Below are 24540 nucleotides of genomic sequence, written 5' to 3' on the forward strand. Positions count from 1 at the left end.
TTTAGATAAACTTTTGCTGTGTGCTTATTCAAACCTAGGGTAAATCTCTGCTCACTCTAATACCAGGTGTTGGTCTTTGACACATGATATGGGGCCCCATGGTTTTTCAGGGGTAGGGAATTTAATTAGTTCAGGGCCTGGTTCTTGTTCTCTCTGGAGTAGAGGGGGTGAGGCGCAAGATACAATTCTTGTTTAGTCCCTTTCCCCCTCCCTGCCCTACACAAGGCTAAACACTAGACTAGCAGAACAAGTGATCACAGGAGGCAGTGCAATTAGGCCAGCTGACACTAGTGAGGACTATGATTTCATTGGCCATTCCTTCAGGTGACTGCAGTTACTAGGTGCATATTAGCACAGGTTTCAGAGTAACAGCCCTGTTAGTCTGTACTCGCAAAAAGAAAAGGAGTACTTGTGGCACCTTAGAGACTAACCAATTTATTTGAGCATAAGCTGTAGCTCAGGAAAGCTCATGCTCAAATAAATTGGTTAGTCTCTAAGGTGCCACAAGTACTCTTTTTCTTTTTGCATATTAGCACAGGCTTCCTCGTACTTTTCATTGCCCTTCCACCTGCTAGGCTTCTTCTTCAGTCCTCTGTCCCTCATGTATATGCATGTTCAGAAAAGTTCCTACCCCAAAGCATCCCGGGGAGGAGAAAGAAGGGTGATAAATGTGAAGGGGAAGTAGACACCAAGTAGGGTAGGAAAACAGGGTGTAATGGGGGGGCAGAGTGGAACTCGGGCGTAATGGGGGGACGGGAGTGGAAGCGGAGCAGCTGAGGGAAGAGACGTCTGGGATAATGAATAGGGGAGGAAAAGCCGGCGACAATGGGGGGAAACGGGGGGTCCTAATTCTACAGCCCCGCCCATGCCCTCTCCCCGCTGCTGCAGGCCGGCCGGGCGCTAGGCTGGGGGGCCGGGGGCGGGGATGTGGCCTCAGCACCCCGGGCGGGGAGGCAGCGCTTGGAGGAGGCGCCTTGCAACAGATGGGTAAAGCCGGCTCCTCACTGAGTCCCGCATTGGCCGGCGGCGGCGGCCGAGCGAGGCGCGTGGGAGCCCCTCGCAGGGAGGGAAGAAGGCGAGCGCGGCAGCTGTGTGGTCCTGCAGGCAGGCAGCGGCGCGGACCACCCCCAAGCCCGGCTCGGGGAGGTGAGGAGGCTGCCTGCCCCCAAGGTCCGGGGGAAGCTGGAGGTCGCTGTTCGCTGCCCTTGCTGCTGCTGTGTCCCTGAGCCGCTCGGGGCCATCGCTGGCCGTCTCTCCTCCCCCGGTGCAGTAAGTAACCTCTTCGCCTGCGGCATTGGGGCCGCAAGGGTGGGAGCGGGGTGAAGAAGTTGACGGGTCTCTCCGCGTCTGGGGACCCGGCTCTTAAACGGCTGCATTTGCCTTCTGCGTGCACTGGAGGCAGAAGAGTCAGGGCGGCTGATTCTTGTGTCCAGCGCTTAGCTGCTTCTGGCGGCGTGACCTGCAAAAACAGGGGAGCAGCAGAGCCCAGTCAGGACCCAAACCAGTGCAGTTCCTTAGGCTGCAAGAGGGTCCCCGTCAAAAGGACGCTGGCTTCTGATTGTGAAGTATCGGTGCCTGTTGTAAGTAATTATTCGCCGTTCTCTTCCTCCAGCGTGCTTAACAGAAAGGGAGGGAGGTTTCTCACATGGGGAAACTGAGATGCAGTGAAGGGACTCACCCAAGGTCACACGGCAAACCCCGGGGGTTGAGCTGGATTAGGTGCTCAGGTAGAGTAATGTGGACTGTATTGAAAACTTTGATTCCCAGTTCTGTGCTCTAACTGTTAAACCACACTGTGAGATGACTGCTGGAAGAATACATTTTTGTGAGGTAGTTTTCTTAAGCATTGTGTATAGGCATGAAACCATGGACAAAGTGCAATGCCAGTTCTGTGGCTCATCTCCTCAAGGTTTGCTCTTTTTACTGTCTGGTGGTAAGTATTAGGCTCCATAAACAGGGACACAAGCCACTGAAGAAAGAACCAATGTTTTTTCTTTCTTACTCACTATCACCAGGCATTTTAGTGCCTCTTATACTGAATGTTTTTTCCCCAAACATTTTAAAATACCCTAGAATTTAATACAACCAGGAATTCAAAGACCATTACAAATGACAATAGTTTCCTGTTGTTCATAGCTCCCTGGCCATTTGCACAGTAATTCAGACAAGCCTAAACTACAGTTCCTTAATCCTGAATCTAGCTATTTTATGTCCTCAAGCTGCCAATTTCTGATCTCCTCAGTTAGCATTTACTCTTGGTATGTAACCTCGTCCTTGGCTTCGGTTTGGACCCTTGTCACATGGAAGCAAAGCTGAGCCCTACTGACGCTTGGAAGAGTGGTGTCTCCTTTTGTTGAAACTTGCTGTCATGGGCACTCAGGCCAGTTTGTGACTCTAAATGTCCAGGCTAAAGTGGCTACCTGCCAGAGCCCAAGTTAAAGATGCTATGGCTCAGTTGATGATGCTGGATGCTTCAGAGATAGGAGGAAAAAACAACACAAGACAACTGCAAAGGCTTTTAACATGAGGGAGAAAATATTCCTTTCAGATCTTCAAAGGTGGTGATGCAACACACTGGAGCATGAGATTCACTTGCCTTTTTAGCAGTCTTAGCTTGCATAATGGCCACGACTGCAAATTTCATTCTTGTCCTTAACAGAATCCAGCCATTACCCTTTATTTCATGTTGTGGGATAAAAAGCATCTAATAAGATTTCATTATATTCATTATTTTGTATACCTCAAAGTTTCCTCTGACTCCGCCCTTATTCAGGCTAAATAATCCTAGTCTACACTATATAAGAACCCCTACCCCCCCCCAAACTTCTAACTGGCCTTTCCCTTTATCTAGTAGTAATTATTTATCTGTCACAGTAGATAGGTAAAAGATGGCTTGTACAACGAACCTTACTTTTATAATATAGAATATATTTTCATAGAATTTTGTGGAATTCTTTTAATGTATATTCTCCTTTTGTCAAAATTTCTTGAAATAATTCACACACTCCCTTTACCTAGCACTAGGGTTCTCAGGTACTTCCCATCTACATCTAGTGGGTAAAATCTGGCTCTAGAGGGTCGCATACTGTTCTCCGATCACTGCCTAGCTACTATTTGCACCTTATGGTTGGCATGTGTAACCTCAATGGTGCAAGAACAAGAGCTATTTTTGTTTTCTTATTTCTCAACTTTGCTTCCCCCAACTCCTCAGGAAGCCGTTGCTTGCACACAAAAAACAATGCCAGAGCTAGTATACAAAGAGCAGAGAAGTCACCACCATCACCTCATCAGCTTATGTTCCTGGTACAGAAGAGAATGGGCAATACAGAATGGCATGCTCATTTAACAGGGCATTAAGTTACTTACAGAACCAAGGGGGAAGAGAATTTTGCTCAAGTGTGCTGGGGAAACCCATGGTTATGAAAAGTGCTCCCTGTGACTTTTAATGACTTCTACATTCTCATCTGCAGTATCTTTAATTGTAGAGATAGGAACTTTTTGAAATACGTTCATAGAAATATTCAGTTACATCAACACCAAAACATTTTGCAAAGATATCCATTTTAATTAAGGTTTTGTCAGGACAGTTTATCAGGTCCCGTGTGGACTTTTTTTGGGGGGGTGGTGGAGAGAAGACTGACCTGTTTGATCTGAAAACAGACATTTTGACACTTTAGTTTCCCAAAAACCTTCTAATGGAATGGAATGAAAATGAATTTTGAAACCGTGAAAGTTGTTGTGAAAAGGATTTGTTCTCCTGCCAGCACTACTTAATAGATTTGAAATAGTTCTTGTTTTTAAAGTGTAGCAGTTTCCAGTGTTCTTTGGTCTCCTAGTGTGCAGAAAACATAGTGTATAGAGAAACCTGCAGAGATGAGGCAGGTTTGATAAGAGAGCATTGAAGATAACTGTCAACTAATAGTCAGTCTTTGTATGGGGGGAGAAGATGTAATTTGAGGTGATTTATTTTACAATCTGAGTTGCTTAAATAAAATGTTATCCCTTGAAATTAGCTTCAGACTTGTATTGTTGTTAGTTTCAAAACTTTTCTGCAAAGACTGATATTAAAGTTATGTAAGTCTGAACAACAATTGAGAAAAGAATTATTGCATTCACTTCTGAATAAACAGGAAGGTGTTTGCTCCTATTATAGTTTGGTAAATTAGAGATTTTATTACAATTTCTTGTAAGGAATCATGCCTAACTTCCAGTGCTCACAAAGGCACATGAAAAATCTATGCACATTTTGAGTGGTCCCAAGTGGATGCCTGTTTGGGATCCTGATCTGTGTGCACTGATGCCTACATTTATGTGTATGTTGCCATAGTCATTTGGAGCTTTGGAGACTCATCTTGTTACAAGATCACAAAATAGAATCATGTGAGTGGCACTGAAATTGTGCCCTAGATGTCAATTGAACAGCTTAACTACTCAACCCCGAATAAAACTTTTATGTACTTAAACAAACAACATCCCACCAAATATCTGGTCCAGATAAAAGTTACTTTTCATTTGCTAAGCCCCAGTGAACAGGATTTTCTGTAATGATAAATATTGATGAGCTTGCACCTCACCAGTCTGGAACAGTGGCTGGCTTCTCTGTGGGTTGGTTCTGATGTGAATTTGGTTTTGATGCCTAGCAGGAATATGTGTGAGGGGAGGAAAAATAAATAACAGTACTACAAAAGATCTAACTACAGATCCTGCTTGTAGGGAACATAAGGATAGAGGGAACTCTGTTTAAAGCAGGTTGAAAGTTATGAAGCTATTATTTGCTTATATTTTTGGTACAGCTCCCAAAAGTGTGCATGGTGCCATTGTAGTACAGATAGACAGTTCCTGCCCTGGCTTTAATCTAATTTTAGACATGAACAACCAATTGGAGTAACAGAACGGTAAGTGGCAGGAGATATTAGTATATTGATGTCTCTGCACTGAAATTTCAGTTATAACCACAAAGACATTCTGTGGGAGATGCAAAGAGTCTCTAGTAACATTCTCTTGTTAGTAATGAGTTTGTTTAAATTTTGTTGCTGTTGGGAGATGAGGGGAGCAATGGAAAGAGATGGATGCTCCTTTGCTAAAAATAGGGAGCAAGAATCTCCAAAGGGAGACAGGAGTGACCATACTGCACTCGTCTCCCCAACCCACTTGCAGTGCTCCTTTGTAGAAACTCTGGGCAGTTAAGACTATATGGGTTTTAGAGTGGGGAGCAGCTGGTCTGAGTGACTTCCTGCTCTGGCCAACCGGGGATTTCCAAGTGGGAATCCATTCAGTAGTTAATATCTGTTCATTTGTACATTAACTATCCATAGCTTCCCCCCTCTGTAGGCATTCTAACCACTCTCATGAGCCAATTTGCCATGGATTAAAGGAGGGTTAATGAGAAGCAGAGTGGGGCATGCAATCTGCCTGGACTCCCCAAGATCTGTTAGGTAGGGATGAGTTTTCCCTGGGAATTCTCTGGCTCATCACAGTGAGAGTGCCACAGTCCTCTACTCGCTTTGTATGGGTACAAACCCCTCCTGAAGGGGATTCCATCAGGTTCTTTGCACAGCCACCTAGGCAGAGTTCTCCCTGTATGTATGTATGCAGCTTTTTCCATAGAATGGTAGAATCGAGGCCAAAGTGATCAATAGTTCACGTTAATATGCCAGTAAGATTTTTATACTCCACATCTTTCAGTTTTATTATTGGCAACCCTCCCCAGCACAATCCGGTGGGTGGGCATGAATGGTATAAGAGGTGTGGTTGTTGTCGCAGAACTGCAGCTTGCCCCTAGGAAAGCTTTAATGCTTCAAAACCAGGAAGCACAAGATGCGCAGTTAGGGATTGGGCACTAATGTGTTTAGTCCTAAAGGACCCAATTCACTGCTGACCTGTGGTCTCTTTGCACCACTTGGTGACTTCCCCCTGTTAGTTGTACAAGGTGTTTGCGGGTGGAATGGGGCAGAGGAAGGAGGTGGGGTGGATCTGAGGCAGGTGGAGGCATGATGGGATGGATCTATGATCCAGCAGTTATGTACTCCTACCATAGGCCATATGGGTCGCTGAAGCTGGGCTGTAATTTTGAACAGTCCTCAGGAGTGCTTTACTCACAGCCGGCCCTGAACAGGGGAGGAGGAGAGCCTCTCTCTCTCTGCTGTTGGTTCTGGCCCAGAGACTCAAGTGGAAGTACTCAGAGGAATGAGGGTGGTAGGATCAGGATCTTATTTTGCTAGAGCACTGAACTAAAACTCCTCTTTATCCCTTCCCTTGCACCCTGTTTCCCCCTACCCAAACTAAGTTAACATATTAATGTTGGTTTATCTCTATAACAAGGTGTGGATTTTTAATTATGGTGCTGGAATCTATTTAAAATAAGAGGACTCATAAAATGTAAATTGAGAGAAGGATTTTTTTCATAGATTTAGTTACACAGCCTCTGATCTGCATTTGAGGATAGTCATTTTGCAGGAGTGCATGAGGCTTGGGATAGGACAGAATTTGCCTCACTAGTCCTTGTATATTTGTGTTGCTATATGCTCTCCAGTGTGATTAAATATTCCACTGTCTATTGTCTCCTAGATGATACATCCACAAGCAAAGCTGTAGGTATCCCTAAACTATGATTAATTTCTTCATCATTTCAATGTCCCCCCCACCCCTCACTTAGCACATATTGGATTTAAATAAAATTGCTCACTTATCTGCCTTGCAGGTTGAGTATTGTGTGCCTACCTCCTAACTGGTTAATGGGGACCATTCATAAATGGATCTAGTATGTGTGTTTAAAATCTCATATTCTTGAAAGTGCAGCCATGGTCTGAAATATGTCTTGTCCCCAAGATTCCATTTTTTGTGTATTAGGTGTTCGTAACACCAGTGTCAAAATAAATTGTGAAGTAAAGATTTTTGGGTCAAATTCTGGCCTCCGTTTTGCACCTGCAACCCAATGATTCTGCAAGGAGGACACTGCCTGGAGCATGAAGTATAACCGAATGGCAAATTTTGCCTGTGGTGTAGCAAGTTCCTTTCTTTTCTCTCATAATTGCATAGGTATTTCTGTCAATTGTTTGTGCATACTTTTTTCTTTTTCCCCATCTTGGATCAGTTACACTGGGCAAAGAGATGCATTCCACATTGATTCCTGGAATTGTCCTAAAATGACTCCCTTTGGGTTTAATAATATCAAATTTTAGTTTTTGTATTAAGCTATCTAGTTTAACACTATTATACATTGTGATCTGCGTATTTGTTGACATATATGAACTAAACTTTAAAAGTGGAAAACTTTTTTTTTCTTTCTTCAGCTTGTTTCTTTTGCCTAAAGTCTCTTAGGGGCATGAAGATCTATATTTAAGGCATAAGGAGTAGTCACTCTTCCTTTGGAGCAAATTGAGTGTTTCTCAAGATGCAAATAGTTTCTAGATTGCTCTATGCCAGGCAGATTGTTGTTCTTTCATTAGGCTGGGGTTTGAAATCCTTTTAGTACCGCAGATCTGACTGTGCCAGGTGCATGGTATGTGCCTTGAGGTTACACTGTTGGGAAGACAGATTTGTTAATGCAGGAAAGATAAAGCTCTGTTTCATATATGGGTGGGCTGGGGTGGGTGACAAGAACAGACTAATACAAAACTAGATGGATTATCCAATGAGACATTTAGTTCCTTTGGCGCAGACTTCAATACTGGATGTCTGGAATGAAGTCAGTGGGATTCTTTCAACTTCAATGGGTGCTGGATCAAGCCCTGAATAACTGCCACCGCTCAGCAAAAGCTTTGGCGCATGAAGACTTTCCTTTGTGATTTGTGAGAAAAAATGGGTTCTGATGTATACATTTGGTCCTAAAATAATGCAGAATTTGATCCAGAATGGTTTATGTTCTTTTCAACACTATTGAGATAAACAGAATAGCGCAAGTTGTAAATTAGGATAGAATTTGGCCCTTTAAATACAAATGTCATTATTCAAGTGGGGTCGGGGAAGGAGAGGAAGCAGATATCAAGGTCACTAATTGTAACATACTACTTTAGTATCACCAACTTGTTTGTCTTACAAACAAATATATTGCAGGTATTTCTGTTAGTGATCAAGATGCTGTTCATATCCAGCTGTGAACGGTTGTTAGTTCCCATTGCTGCAAGAAAAGAGTGGGATTTTTCCTCTCTAATTTTGTGCAACAGCTAGTTGCATACATTAATAACTATACATTCCCACAGAGTTGGGTGTGCATATCATTAACATTTTTTAAATAGATGTGTTTAGTTCATTTCTTTGGGCAGAATTAAAAAGAAATTTTATTTTTCCAAACTGTTTTGTTCAGTAAATAATAAAGCCTTTGTCACAGCACTTTGTCACAGCACTAGCAGCATTAGAATGAGGGACTTCAACAAAGATTTGGTTCTACTACATCACTCTTTGTTCCAGGTGAGAAATAGTACAAGACTTCAGGGTTTTGTGGAAAAATTACACAGTATTAATACCTAGAAAAGTTTCACAGCTGGCAAGCGTGTTTCAGATATCACTCATTATTACATGGCAATTTCCATTTGAAGCATATCTCAAAATTTGGATGGAAGGGTGAAAATACATCGCTGGCACTGGTGGTGACTTTGCAAACTTACACTTTAGCCATGTGTATCATCTGGTACATCTGTGAATTCCACTGTATCTCCAGAAAGTAAAACAGAACTAAAATATTTAGGGCTGTCAAGTGATTAAAAAAATTAATCGTGATTAATCGCACTATTAAACAATAATGGAATACCATTTATTTAAATATTTGTGTGTGTTTTCTACATTTTCAAATATATTGATTTCAATTACAACACAGAATACAAAGTGTACAGTTCTCACTTTATATTTTTGATTAAAAGTATTTGCACTGTAAAAAACTAAAATAGTATTTTTGAATTCACCTAATACAAGTACTGTAATGCAATCTCTTTACATTTGTAAGTTCAACTTTCATGATAGAATTATATACAAAAAACCTGCATTCAAAAATAAAACAATGCAAAATTTTAGAGTCTGCAAGTCCACTTTTTGTTCAGCCAATCAGTCAGACAAGTGAGAACACGCATTCTCATGGCACTGTTGTAGCTGGCATTGCAAGATATTTACTTGCCAGATACACAAAAGATTCACATGTCCCTTCGTGCTTCAACCACTGTTCCAGAAGATATGCACCCATACTGATGATGACTTCTGCTCGATAACAGTCCAAAGCAGTGCAGACAGACGCATGTTCATTTTCATTATCTGAGTCAGATGCCACCAGCAGAAAGTTGATTTTCTTTTTTGGTGGTTAGGGTTCTGTAGTTTCCGAATCAGTGTTGCTCTTAAGACTTCTGAAAGCAAGCTCCACACCTTGTCCCTCTTAGATTTTGGAAGGCACTTCAGATTCTTAAACCTTGGGTCGAGTGCTGTAGCTATCTTTAGAAATCTCACATTGGTACCTTCTTTGCGTTTTGTCAGATCTGCAGTGAAAGTATTCTTAAAATGAACAACGTGTGCTGGGTCATCATCTGAGACTGCTATAACATCAAATATATGGCAGAATGCGGGTAAAACAGAGCAGGGGACATACAATTCTGTCACAAGGAGTTCAGTCAGAAATTTAATTAAAGTTTGTTTTTTTTTAATGAGCATCATCTGCATGGAATCATGTCCTCTGGAATGGTGGCCAAAGCATGAAAGGGCATATGAATGTTTAGCATATCTGGCACATAAATACCTTGCAGTGCCAGCTACAAAAATGCCATGCAAATGTCTGTTCTCACTTTCTGGTGACATTGTAAATAAGAGAGCAACATTATCTCCCTTAAATGTGAACAAACTTGTTTGTCTTAGAGATTGGCTGAACAAGAAGTAGGACTGAGTGGACTTGTAGGGGTGGGCAAACTTTTTGGCCTGAGGGCCACATCAGCATTGCGAAACTGTATGGAGGGCCAGGTAGGAAAGGTTGTGCCTCCCCAAACAGCCTGGACCCCACCCCCTATCCAACACCCCCGTCCTGTGACTGCACTGACCCCTATCCACACCCCTGCCCCCCCCCCCCACCGAACCTCTTCCCCATCCAACCGTCCCAGGAACCCTCTGCCCCTTATCCAACCCCCCCTTCTGCCACCTTACCATGCTGCTCAGAGCAGCAGAAGCTGGCACCCCCGCCGCCTGGCTGCAGCCAGCTATGCCACCCGTGCTGCCCAGCAAGAGCGGTGTGCCATGCCACCAGTGCTTTGGCCCGTTGAGGCTGCTGGGTAGGGGGGACAACAGGGTCAGGGCAGGGGGCTAGCCTCCCCGGCAGGGAGCTCTGAGGCTGAGCATGACGGTCCCGCGGGCCATAGTTTGCCCACTTCTTCTCTAAAGATTTACATGGTTTTGTTTTTGAGCACAGTCATGTAACAAAAAAAAAATTGACATTTGAAAGTTGCACATTCATGACAGAGATTGCACTACAATACTTGTATGAGGTGACCTGAAAAATACTATTTTTTATGATTTTTACAGTGCAAATATTTGTAAGCAAAAATATACACTTTGATTTCAATTACAACACAAAATACAACGTGTATGAAAAAGTAGAAAAATATCCAAAATATGTAATTTCAATTGGTATTCTATTATTTTAAAGTGCAATTAAAACTGTGATTAATAGCGATTAATTTTTTTGAGTTGATTGCATGAGTTAACTGTGATTAATAGACAGCCCTAAAAATATTATTCTATGATTCTGTGATCTTCCAGAGGGATATATCAGGGTTGGAAGGGACCTCACGAGGTCATCTAGTCCAACCCCCTGCTCAAAGCAGGACCAATCCCCAATTAAATCATCCCAGCCAGGGCTTTGTCAAGCCTGACCTTAAAAACTGCTAAGGAAGGAGATTCTACCACCTCCCTAGGTAACGCATTCCAGTGTTTCACCACCCTCCTAGTGAAAAAGGTTTTCCTAATATCCAACCTAAACCTCCTCCACTGCAACTTGAGACCATTACTCCTTGTCCTGTCATCTTCTACCACTGAGAATAGTCTAGAACCATCCTCTTTGGAACCACCTCTCAGGTAGTTGAAAGCAGCTATCAAATCCCCCCCCCCCCTCATTCTTCTCTTCTGCAGACTAAACAATCCCAGTTCCCTCAGCCTCTCCTCATAAGTCATGTGTTCCAGACCCCTAATAATTTTTGTTGCCTTTCGCTGGACTCTCTCCAATTTTTCCACATCCTTCTTGTAGTATGGGGCCCAAAACTGGACACAGTACTCCAGATGAGGCCTCACCAATGTCGAATAGAGGGGAACGATTACGTCCCTCGATCTGCTGGCTATGCCCCTACTTATACATCCCAAAATGCCATTGGCCTTCTTGGCAACAAGGGCACCCTGTTGACTCATATCCAGCTTCTCGTCCACTGTCACCCCTAGGTCCTTTTCCGCAGAACTGCTGCCTAGCCATTCGGTCCCCAGTCTGTAGCGGTGCATTGGATTCTTCCGTCCTAAGTGCAGGACCCTGCACTTATCCTTATTGAACCTCATCGGATTTCTCTTGGCCCAATCCTCCAATTTGTCTAGATGAAATGATGAAAACAATTTTGATGCAATTTACTCAAATTTTCTTATTGAGCCAAATGTTGGTAAACTGATAAAAATGGAGGCAACTACAAGAGGGCTTGATAATTAGCAGATCTAAATGATCAGGTTTTGGTCACACTAGGTACTTACCCAGTAGTCTAGATATGGAATAAAAACATCCTTTTTAATCTCATATTAATTTGCTTGTGTGAGATATTTTATGGGTTATCTTGTCTTCAGAAATCTCTGCTGGGTAACAAATTTGCAACCAGTGGAGCTCAGTTATGATGTAAGATACTGTAGCTTTTGTAGATCTTCACAGTGTGACATTAATGGTATTAGATTAGCAGCATCAGCAGTATTAACTAATTTCCTCATTGAAACCATGACATTTGTTTGGTAAAAGGATCATTAAACATATGCAAACATTCCCTGTGCCGTATAAGGTCTTTTGGCCCTGACAAATGATAAATGAGAAAATTATAGGTTGCAGGAAAATGTAAATATCATTCTTGGTAAATCTGTCCCCTGGCAAGAGAGAAATGTTCCCTTCCAAGCAGTGAAGCGTTCATTATATTCTTTTCACATCAGTGAAGAATGCCCAGACTATTTTACATATTTATACATATCTTGATTTGCCTCTTACTTTCTTTTGAGCACTGCTGTTGTATTGGGATTTGTCTTGGTTTTGTTAAGCAAGTACTCCAGCAGTGCACTGCAGAAAGAAGTACCCTGGCTTCAATTAACTCCTTCCATAATCTTTTGAGCAATCCAAGGGTCATCTCATTATGTTTTTCTTATTAACAGTCATGAGTCATTCATCAAACATGCCATTAAAGAATTACACACTGGATTAAACTGTAAACTCACATTGTGGTTACTTTTCCATCAGATGACTATACATAACTACAAACTTACGTTGATAGACACCTTTATCATGAGGAAATTTAGTTAAGTCTAGCTCCATTAAGAAAAAGTCACTATAGCTCTTTCATTTGAAAGTGTAATGTCCAGCCACTGATACATAGAATTTGCAATACCAGATCACAACATTAATGCCTCAAAATCTAGTGGTTCAAAGACACCAACATCGTAGCATTCCTGCGGTAGCTGATTGTCTAGTGCTGTCCATGGGCAGGGTTTTCTTTCTAACCTTTATAGTGATCACCTGACACCTTGAAGCATGACACAGTACTCCAGTTTAATGTCATTCAGCTCATTATAACTGCGGCTAATATTTGTGATGTTATCACATAATCAAGCATCAATTGTGATTTCTCTGATTTTTTTTTTAATACCTGCAGTTTCAAAACAACTTGAGCTGAAACTTATAAATGAAACAAAGTGATTTCATTTATAAAGTTTTCAGATGACTTCAGATACTTTTGCCAAACTCTACAGGAAAAACTGTTTTATGCAAGCAAATTTTTCAGGACGTTAATCCCTAAAACGGACCTTTATAACAATTGACACACACATCTTGGAACGGCTGAGATACTTAACTTTGCATATTAGCTACGGAGCATATTTCTCTTCCCTTCCTCCAAAATAATTATCATTGCTAACACCATCCCCATTGTAGTGAATGTAAAAGAGGGGAGAGAACCCTAATCTTTCCAAAAGGGTACCATCAATTATATTGCCTAGAATGCCTGCCACTTCTGATCTTGATGAGCACACAGTCTTGATACTTGCTTATGTTTATCTTCTAGGATATAACTTTTTTAAGTAAGCCAGGCTTGTAGTATGCACAACTATCATGATTGATCAAAAATAGGTAATAGTGTGCTTAACTAGGTATGGACTTGCACTATCTCATGTGGTTAGCTGATCTGTGTGTGCAGTCTAGCAGGAATCCTAGGTAAATAATGCTGCCCACAACTTGTTTGAAAATGAGGAAATAGAATCATTTATCTGAGCAAGGGAACTAGGATCTTTTCTAAAAGTCCCATGAAATATTTAACTTCCAAACTGTCACTTCCTAGACTAAAGGTGATAAGGGGCTGGAAAGGAACCTCCGTTTAATATCTCCTCTAATGGTGCAACACCAATCTCCTGGTGTGGCACTGTAGCATCAGTGCTGAATTAGAGTTAAAGGAACAGGGATGAAATCCTTGCCTAACTTAGGTCAATGGCAAAACTCTCTAGACTTTGATAGAGCAGGATTTCTCCTTAGGTGACCACCAAAAATCTATCCCGAAGTTGAATTTACATATTCCTGTGCAAGAGTTAGGAGTGCTATTAACGAAGCTAGATTGGCACTTCCGTAGTTGCATGCAGAAAGTCTGTTTTGTTAGCATCTTGCATTGAAAATTCCTGATAGCATGACATTTTTAATTAAAATTTACTGTTGTCTATAATTTTTTATCTTTCTGTCAGCATCAAAGCAGTTTAAGAAACAATAGTAATATATATTTGTGGCGCGGTTGCCAGGTCCTGTACATTTTGCAAATTGTGGACTAAATTACACCCTCTTACACTTGTGCAATCCAGTGACAGGCAATAAAATTGCACTGGTATGATTAAAGGAAAAATTTAGCCCTTTATGTTGTGATTGCTTCAACACGTTTTAGAAATGCATCTATATGTGGGGTGGAACCAAATATCAGTTCTATGACTGCAACGCAACAGTATTTAATGAGGGGAAGTGAAGAACAATGTATCCATTTAAATGTTTGAGACTATAAGTTACCGGAATTCAATTACAAGAGAGTCATTATGTTTACAGAAAAGTTATTCTTTCACTAGATTTCTGCAAATAACTCTTTGTATGACTGTTCCCTTGGAGTCATTTTTAATAAATATCTTTACCTGTGCTGGTTACATAATGATGTATAATTTAATTTATTTCCAGTTACAAGCATGAAAAGGGGTTTTACACTTTGAAATTGCATATGGTTTTTACTGAATGTGACATTTGAACCCATCCTGAGTTCCTCTGCCTCAGTTGTAGCCATTTTTCTGAGAATGCCACTTCTAATTATTTTAATCCAAAGATGGAACTTCGGTGGTTATTTTTGTTATTTTATAGCATTTTAGGAGGAATGAAACTCTGGTGTTACTCCCTCCCTTTAATATGTATAAAGATAACTATTTTACAGAATTTCATGTAGATTATTCTCCTCTAAATTTTCCTTAATATTGCTATATTTAAAAAAAAATAGAAATCAAGCTTCAGAAAAAAGTGCTTAAATCGTACAGAGAACAGTAATTCTGTCTAATTCTGAGTTAGGTACTCTTAGAGAGGTTTATTTACCCATCATAATTTTAATATCAGAAATGTCTGAGCATCTAAAAATATTAGTTGAATTCAATCAATGTATTAGAAGGTTTTTTGTTTGCTTGGGTATGTTTAAATGAGGTGCCGAAGGACTGAATTCTCAATTGGAAATTCCCCCTAGCTTCCAAAGGGTGCTTTTTACCCTCATGTCATTTTTGTTGAATAAAGGAAGTATGAGGGTGACTCATTTTCATATACTGCCAAAAACACAGTATAACATTCTCTGATAATAGATTGTATTGCATGGGCAGATTTTTAATTTATTTTATTAAAGCATCCTGTTGTCGCTTACAACCTTAAAATAAGGTGATCAGTTTCTTAATTAATGATATTCTAATGTCTGATGATTGGGCGTCATGGTGGAAATTATCATTGTTTTCTTTGTCATCTGTGTGTTGAACTCTGCTTATCTGTCTGTGTCCGAGGCTGCTGGGAGCTGTAGTTTCTCTTGACTTCACTTCTATTAACCTTGGTACATGAGCCTATCTACTTTCAGCAGAAACAGCTCTTTTCTTGAGTGTGCACTTGCAATTGGTACAGGATGCTTATGGCTTGATAGGAGATGAAGGAGAACGGCATCTCAAGATCTCTTCCTCGGGGCCTCATCTTAATACTCAATAAGAGTCTTGTCTGAATGCCAAGTAACTGGGAGTTTTGCCTGTGAGATGGAGACTGCTAGATGGAGTCCTGAAAAGTGAAGAAGAATATCATCATTGGTTTAATATAGCTAAAAGCTACATAAGGCTATGAAAAGAGCTAACTCTGGGATTTTTCATGGTCTTATTGCTGTTATGGTTAAAGTTAAGTGAGATCTTTCAACTCTAAACCGTTGCTATTTCCTTAATAATGGCAAAACCCCCTTTTTGGCTCTAATTTCTGTTTATCAAACGCTAGACAAACAGATTAATTGTAACGGATACAAAAAGATAGATGTAAAGCATAAACTATCATCTCTCCAAAGTTATTCTGACATTTATTTATTCTAAACTTTGCGGAACGATTTAGCACACTAGAGTAACTTAAAAGTCCGTTGGCATTAAACGGTTATGCTGAAAAGATGCCTTATAGGCCTACTTTTAATACTGCTGTGGCATTTAACACACATTTATGGTTTTGCAGGTAGTGGTCCTTTCAAATACACTTTAGATCTTGGTGCGGGGAACCTCTTTTTTGTTTTATAAACATTAAGTAATTGGCATATCTAGACCACTCCTCTGACGGAGCTTGAAACAGGAATACAACGTGTAGCAATAATCTGGGGTTTTTTTAACCACACTTTATGGGAACAGCATCATCAACACACAAAACCCCACACATTTACTGTAACTCTCCATGAACTGATTGCCTGGAAAAGTGCAGATCTGGGGAGAGGCTTGTGTTTGAAAAGACAACTGCAAAATTTCATAAAATAAACAAGAATGTTTGTTTAGATAAAACTCAAGATTTTTTTCATTATGCAAGTGCTGTACAAACATTAGCTAATCCATCTTCACAACAACTGTGGGAGCTAAATAAACATTTTTAGCTCTATTTTACAGATGGTGATTGAAGGCATGGCGGCTAAGCCAAAAATTTTTCTAATGTGGCACCTAACTCTGTTTATAGGCCCCATTCTCCCTATGGTGAAACCCATGTGGGTGGACCCTTACCACCCACTGGGTCCCATTGTTTTCAGTGTAGCTACAAATGGGTCTGTTTGCCTGTATGCATCTGATTGCAGGATACGGGTCTAAGGCATATATGTAAAAGTGGCCTGATTTTTTCAGATGTGCTGAGCACTTCCAACTCCTGAAGTTGATGGGATGCACAAATACGTTCCTGTGGGAGTTGCAGATGCTCAGCTCCTCTGAAAAATCAGGCAACCTTACAAGTCTGGAATCTGTGGCGTGTGCCTCTCTTAAGGGCACGGAAAGGTGCCAGTGTCAGAGCTGGAACTAAGACTCAAGCGTCCTAGTTGTCAGTATTGTGCTTGGACCATGGAAAACCGTCCTCCGCAAGCTATCGTTGAAGTTAGTGAGAGACGCAAGCGCTCATCACCTTTTGGGATACGGCAGTCTCTTCTTTTTTGAAGATCCCACTTTGATAACAATATGCAGATCCGCTGCCTCTCACTTCATCCCACGTTGCAAATTTGGGACACGCAAGTCTTGCATCGCTTTCATTCCTCCATAACATCTGTCCATTTCCCCATTCCCGGTATGCTCATGGTTTGTTTTTTGTCTAGGGTGCCCCATACTTGTTGCTGTGCAGTGATTTCTTAAATAACATTAAGGCAGAAATTGCCTCTATTCATTTTAAACTTGCTTAAAATGTGAAACTGTAATGAACTTAAAATAAAATAATTAAAATAAAATCTTAAGTATGAAGTGGCCTGAGTATAGCTTGTGGAAGAAGGGCCTATATTTATCCCTTTACAGAACCTTTGAGTGTTCAGTTTGGAGAGGGAGCTCACATAATACCTAATGACAGACAACAAAGGTTGCTATACAAAAAAGAGAAATCAATAGTATGGGGAGTAGAGCTACTGGGGAATGTTATCAGGGAAGATGAAAAGAGAACTTGATACACTGTACTCAGATCTTAAAGATGGCAGCTGACGTCATAAAGGACCATAATAGAGACAGTTGGTCTTAAACATCCTATCTCTTTTTCTTTTATTGTAAGGTTGCCGCTTACCAGCTAGCTATTTTGAGGATAATAATGACATGATGTGGTGGATGTTGACTTTCCAAGTAAGCTGTTCATTTCTCCCCCCCTCCCCATATGTTTTCACTGTTCACAGTAGAATGTTTTGTATGAATCAATTTAGAGATATTACCAACCAACTCTTCTGCTTTTCAAATAATGGCAGAATGAAAGAACTGTACAGAAAAAAATTATCTGATTTCATATTAAGAATTTACAAAATGGGATTGCTAAATATAAGTTGCTTAATAACTGTTGGATATTTTCTACAAAACCAAACATATGCATGATGGCTTAATTAAAAGAAATAACTTGAACTTAGTAATAGTTGAATGCCTCTGTATGTCTTTATTTTTAAAACACATTTACATTAATACAAATAGTGCTATTCTGTGAGCCATTTCTGCCTCACATATACCCATATAATTCCCAGTTTGCCTTACTTTTGGTCCTGTGGGTTTATGTGCAGCAGAATTTTGGTCTATGTATCTCAAAAATCTCAAGTTTTCTTTAAGTTAAGTGAGTTGTGTTCAGGTGATGATTTTTTTCTTATTATTCATATTTTAATTTGCATCAGTGGCCTTTAAATGGAGGGATATGGTATAACATTACCTGTTTCTTTATAGAATTTTCCTCTTCAGCCCAGTAATGCCATTGTGCTTTCCTATTTTGCAAGGAGTGGAGATGGATATGGAGGTGGATATGTATATATTTTAGCATTTGCTAGATTAGCGAGGTAATGTAATCCAATGGATAGAGCACTGGATTGGGAGTTAGGAGACTTCGGGTGAGATCTGGGCCCCAACAAAGTCAATAGAAAAACTCCTATTAATATAATCTGGGTGAAGATTTCACTCCATTCTATTCCTTGTTTTGCCACTAAATCATGGAGTGTGACTGTCAATATATCACTTAACATCTCTCTGCTTTATCTTAAAAATGGGAACAATGACCTTCACCATATTTGCAAACATAATGTATGTTATATATGATTTTTATTTATATATAAAAATAGCATCAATACTAGATAGAATCTTTTATAAGACCATATTGTGTAGGCTTGATTATTTTGGGGATGATCTATAATGCTATTTTCACCCATCCTTGGATAGCCAGTCACAAGAATCCAGATTGATATTCAGATTTTCCTAGTAAAATTGCATCTCAGAATCTGTAGCTACGCTACAGCTGTGCCTGAAGACATTGTTCTGTAGTTTATCTTTACAATTAGTTTGAGAGTTGGTGCTAGATCACACCATCCTGCTATTCTCAGCCCTATCTCTGTTGAACAGTCCTGACCCTGGAGAGGTTTGTCTTTAGTCTGTCAGAAGGTGCAAAGTGAATGCCCTGTAACAGTTCCAGGGAATGAGCAAAGTGATAGTTGGTTCTTTCCCCCTCTTTTTTGTACGGATTCTTATATCTTGGTCTTTAGAAAGAACTACTCAACTTTTCAAATGCTAAATGGTCCAGAACTGAAAAGGAGGTGATTAATACTGACTAATACAGAAGAGTTTTTTAAGTGCAGATGATCCCTGTTAGGTTTAACCGAACATGCTTAGAGTGCTTTGCTTTTAATGTTAAGAGGCACACAGCACTTGTTTATAGCATCCCGTTATTCACCTTCACCTGGAGATTACCTTTAAATTGATTAAAAACTACAGAACAGTGCTAATGTATTTCTAGACAGGGAAAATAAGTAGAATTATGGACATGCAGCACCATGTGATTTACTGTCCCCATTTTGTGATTATAAAAAATCTTGCATCTTGAAAATTAAAAATTGTGACAGAAAACCAAAAATTTCAATGTCTATAACTCAAAGTGCAAAAAAGAGAGACATTGATAGTTCAGATTTTTTTTAAGTAATAAGGCAGAAGTTGTAATTCTACAAATAGAGTACAACCCGAATGGGTCTATTGGGAATTATTCATGTATCAAGAGGAGATGACTCTCCCACTGACGTTTGTGGTAGTTCTACTCCAGGCTTCAACAGGAGCAGATCAGGTGCTGGATCCCCTAGTCTTTAGTGACAGACAAGAACCAATGATGCTTTCCTAGGATATTCAAAGCCTGCAGGGCCTTAAACATCCACTTCTTCCTATTTAGCAACTAATTACTTCATTTCATAAAGGTTCAAGTCTCCAGTTTGGAAAAAACAATTAAAAAGGGGCTTAAGTCATACTGACATCAGTGGGTCTTAAGCAGGTACTTAAATACTTAGACGAATTGAAGTCCTACATTTTAAAACTTTGGCAGTTAGGTTGATTCTGCATTATGGCCTCCATTCAGTCAGGTACCTACCTTTAGCCACGTGAGTGGTCCCATTTACTTCAGTCAGCCTAAAGTTAGGCATATATTTTATTTCTTGCAGAGCATATATACATACATACCTGTTTTGCATGTGTCTGTGTGCAAACGAGGTCTTACATGGTCTTGCAGGTCTGCTCTTGGGTAGGTCTTGCTTTGTGTATGCAGCTCCCTGGTTCTATGTGAATACGTTGGCTTCAGTTTTCAGCCAGGACTCACGTAGTTTTGCAAGAAATTTGCACCTGCCTCCTCCACTCCCCAAAAAGCACGTTGACATATTGTGCCTTCATTTTATATGCCTGCAATACGTATTGAGTGAAATTCACTATTTTGCAGAGAGCCAGTACAATGCCTACATGACACATAAGTGTGCTAAATTTCACCATTGGCAGTTTTCTGCCTAAGTCCTAATATTATCTAACTACATGATTTGCTGGGAGGCTGGTTTTCTGAAAATGCAGGTGCAACTTGTGAGCTTGGAAAATTTGGACCTGAAACTTCTAAAGTAGAAGTCTCCACTTCCCTATGCTTTAAGCTTTGTATGATGAATAATCACATGTTCCTCTTTTTTAAATTCTTCCTGTCACTGGTATTTTAACTGAGACTTGTCTTGGGGGGTGGGGGGGGGGGTTTCACTGCCAGAAGCAGAGCTTGATGGAATGAGGAGAGACAGGCACCTGATTTTTGCGGAGATTCTAGTGTTTAAATATTTCTAAAATAATTACCACTAGACCAGATCCTCTGCTTTTTTTGTCCCATTTCTGCCACTCCTTGTGTTAACATAAGGCAGCAGGTAAGGAGACCCCTAATAAAGAAATATCCCTAGCATAGGTCTGGCATCACTAACCCAATACCAAACACCCCTCTTCCTTTTCCCCCTCCTTTCCCCCACCCCCACACTGGCAATCCAACCTAGGTGATGGTCTGGAATAGGCCGGGCTGTCTATGGGATGGGGCCAGCATGCAGTCTGCTCTGGTGATGCTGACTGGTAGAGAGACCCCTGCTGGAGCTTAAGGCTGTGCTTCCTTGCATGGGGGTCAGTTTGGCCCAGACAGTCCCAGGATCAGGTAGATGGAAAGGAGGCATAAAAGCACCGCCCACACTATTCCTTCCCCAAATGTGTTCCTGGTGCACCTAGGGATCTACTCCTCATAATTTTTTTTACTGCTAGAAGTTGGATGCTACAACTGGAAGGTCCAATAGAGCAGTTAACGACAAGGTTGCAACTAGGATAGATATCGCAAAAGCTCTCTGGGTTTTCAGAGGGGGGAAAATGGCAATAATCTGCAATGAAATCTTCTGAGTTCACTGGTTGCTGCTGGGTGCCCAACACCTCTAAAAATTGGGCCATTTATTTAGGTGCTTAAATGTGGATATAGATGCTGAACTTCAGGCACACCAGTTTGAAAATGTTGGCTTTAACTTCTTTATCTTTCTTTCCTCATATTTAAAATAGGAGTTATTACGGATTGCCTCCTGCGCCAGGGTGCCACCTGATGTACTGGGGTACCACTGAGCCCACCTGTTCCATCACCCTGGGCTTTCTTACACTCTCCTGCTGAGCCAGGCCCTTAAGCATCCTCCAGCACACACACACAGGAAGGGACACACCCAGCCACAGTAAGACACAGACACTGAATCAGCTCTGCATGGGAAGACTCCGCTAGGGAACTGCCCAGCCTGCAAGTGCACACCCCCTCTGAGTGTAAACCCACAATTGTATTGTCTTGTGCTGCACAGAGAACTGTACAGTGTAAGCTCATAAAATTCTCCCCCTCCCTCAGGGTGGAGGAAGATGTGCATGGCTTTTTGCCCCCCAGTTATTATTTCTACAAACTGGTTTTAGAGAAGACAAAAACAAGTTAGATTTTAAGTGATTATAAGGTTTAGCAAACAGATCAAAGCCGATTACCCAGCAAACGAAACAAACACTCAAGCTAAGCTTAATACTAAAGAAACTGGTTACAAGTAGTAATTTCTCATCCTAAATGTTGTTTTAGGCAGATTGCAGAGTTTCTTGAAGGCAAACTGCTCTTGCTTGCAGCTCAAAACTCCAGGTATTTTTCATAGCCCAGGCACCTTCCCAGCTCAGACTCAGTCCTTCTCCCCGTTTTGTCTTTGTTTCTTAGATGTTTCCAGCAGTCATCCTGGGTGGGGATTCTGTGAAGAATGAATCCTGATTATCTCACTCCCCAGCCTTAAATAGAATTTACATGTGGCAGGAATCCTTTGTCTTTCAGTGTGATTCCAACCCCCCTCAGTGGAAAAATACTGGTATTCTATCATGGAGTCCAGTGCCAGGTGACATGATCACATGCCCCTGCAATGTCAAAGCAGCCATGAGTCAAAGGCCGTCTGTAGCATCCCAGGAAGGTTGAAGAGTAGCATCTTCAAAGACTTATTGATTTGTCCCCAGCTAACCAGCCAGACTGGTTGCGTTTTGTTTGGTGGGAGTTCGCCAGGTGCAAACGCTTTTGTAGTACAGATGAATAGTCAATATTCCTAACTTGAGATACAAAAATGATACATACATACAAATAGGATAATCATATTCAGTAAATCATAACCTTTTCAATTATATCTCACATCACCCATCTTGCATCAAATACATCTTAGATATGGTATAATCATATTATAACAATATTTCTATGAAGAATATGGGGAGTAGTGTCACAGGAGTAATTACTACTAACCTCCCAAGAGAGGGCAATGAGGCTTATTTAAGTAATGTAATGTTTATAAAGTATTCTGAAAATAAGCAATATAATTTCCTTAATACTCCTGTAAATGCCACTCTAAAAGAAATCTTTGTTGAGTCGAAGTGACAGGTTAAAGTCCATTGACTTAAAACTGAGTTGCTCCAGATTTTCACCTGCATAACTAAAGACAGAAATGAGCCCCTTCTATCACTATAGTGAAGAAGCTAGCTAATCATTATGTAACAGATGATGTAATGTTATAATGGTTAATTATTAGACCCTCGTTTACATTCCTAAGGTTTTTTTTCCTACCAGAAATAATTGGCCATGGTAGCTTTTAACAAGTGAGTGATAGGACAGGATCCAGGCTGAAAGAGCAAGTGGGGAGAATGATAGATCTCAGAGCTCAAGGAATGTTTTTAGTACATTCAGGAATTACCTGAAGAAAGTGATAACAATGGGCTGTGCATGTTATTGCCCTCTAGAAATTAAAATTGTGAATTAACTTTTAATCTATTCAAAACTCAAAAGTATCTATGGAATGCGGAAAGAAAATGGAGGCAAGCAGAGATATGGAGGGTTCGGATTTCTGTTCTGTTACTGAAATCTGAAGTAATTTCACTGATGCTCTGAGTTAGTCTGGATTTGCAGTGAGTACAGGTTCATGCCCTGGAATACCAGCATAGGGGAGACTTGATCGTTTTATCTAATTTAGTAATTTGCCTAGAAGGCTTTGTTGTTTTCCACCCCTCCCTCCAGAAAAGGCAAAAATGTGTGTTTAACAACACATCATTCAAAGTTAAAGAAGTTCATTAGGAAGTAATAAAATAAGTCCACACCAGCTTTCCCAAACATTGGTACAAACGTCAATTTCCTATCCTATTGCCATAAAGTACAATATTAATTTGGCAATTCTTTAGCAGAGTTGAGTAAATAGTTTGTTGTGGGTAATTCTTATAGAAACAGGCTCTGCTACTTTCTTCTTGCTCTCGCTTGGAAGTCTTTGAGATTCCCAAACCACTCCCATTCCCTTGTGGTTTATGGAAAGTTCCTGTTCGTGGAAAACCTTAAAGGGTGGTACATCCTTCCCTGATGTGTCTCTTAGAATTTTTCATTACACCAACATGCAACAGAACCACAGGAAAAGAAAAGAAGGGTCTCCTCTTTTCCTTTTATGTTGGTTCTATTAAAATAGAAATACTGCATGAATGGCTAAACTATCATTTATATTTCAGTAGTGCCCCAAAGCCCTGATTAGGCCTTGGGCCTTATTGTGCTAATTACTGTACTAACATTAAGGGAGACACAGTCCCATGTCATTAGGGGCTTACAATCCAGCCTGAGTTCATATTTGCAGCATTTTTGACCGATCATTATGGAAGGAGGGAGCATGGCTTGCAACTTTGCAATCAGGTTCAGGTGGTGTGCCTGATTTCTAAAAAGGGACTATGGATTAGCATGCATAGGAGCAACAGAATCACTCTGCAGACATGTAATTGGCTAGGATACCAGGCCAAGTACTGGAATAAGGTCTGGATGCCAGGGTGTCGCTAAGCTCCCCCCCCCCACAGGGTACAGGATGTTCAAGACCTGCTGCATGTACCCACAAAGACTTTGGAGAAAGATCTGTGTATAATATAGATGATTTAGTCAATATTCCTTTACAGGCCCAAAGAGGTTGGGGTGACACTCAGGACCACTGTCTCTCTGCCCAGACCCCTTCTACATCAGTGGCCCAAATAGCCAAGTGGGGCTTCTGTGGGATTGGAGAGAGAGTGAGTGTGTGAACCCAGATGCAAAGCCCAGTAACATCAGTAAGAGTGCTTTCATTGAATAGGCTTGAATCAGGCCCCTGTTTCTAAAACTGAAGCCCCGTACAACAAATTCCAGTATTTCACAATCTGACATGCATGTTCTGATTTTAATTTTCTTTATAGCATGATCCAACCCTTGATTTTTCTCTACTTGAAAGTTTTTGTACTTTTTAAAAGCTTTGGTGCCTATTTAGACATGTTATCTGC

The 24540-nt window shown here is 40.7% G+C and overlaps 1 protein-coding gene across 4 annotated transcripts in view; it reads left to right on the plus strand.

Moving 5' to 3' along the window:
* The first annotated feature begins 999 nt into the window (after positions 1-999).
* SULF2 (sulfatase 2) overlaps positions 1000-24540 on the plus strand; it is a 253203-nt gene continuing 229662 nt past the window's right edge. For 3 of the 4 annotated variants that reach the window (XM_084645759.1, XM_084645755.1, XM_084645756.1), the window contains exon 1: positions 1000-1269. The gene's annotated coding sequence lies outside the window, so the exon portion shown is untranslated. Of the gene's footprint in view, positions 1270-1477; positions 1581-24540 lie in introns of those variants that run through there. The other variant, XM_084645757.1, reaches the window with a different exon arrangement.

Source organism: Lepidochelys olivacea, assembly GCF_965140295.1.
Source record: "Lepidochelys olivacea isolate rLepOli2 genome assembly, chromosome: 13".
In the NCBI taxonomy this organism is placed as follows: Eukaryota; Metazoa; Chordata; order Testudines; family Cheloniidae; genus Lepidochelys; species Lepidochelys olivacea.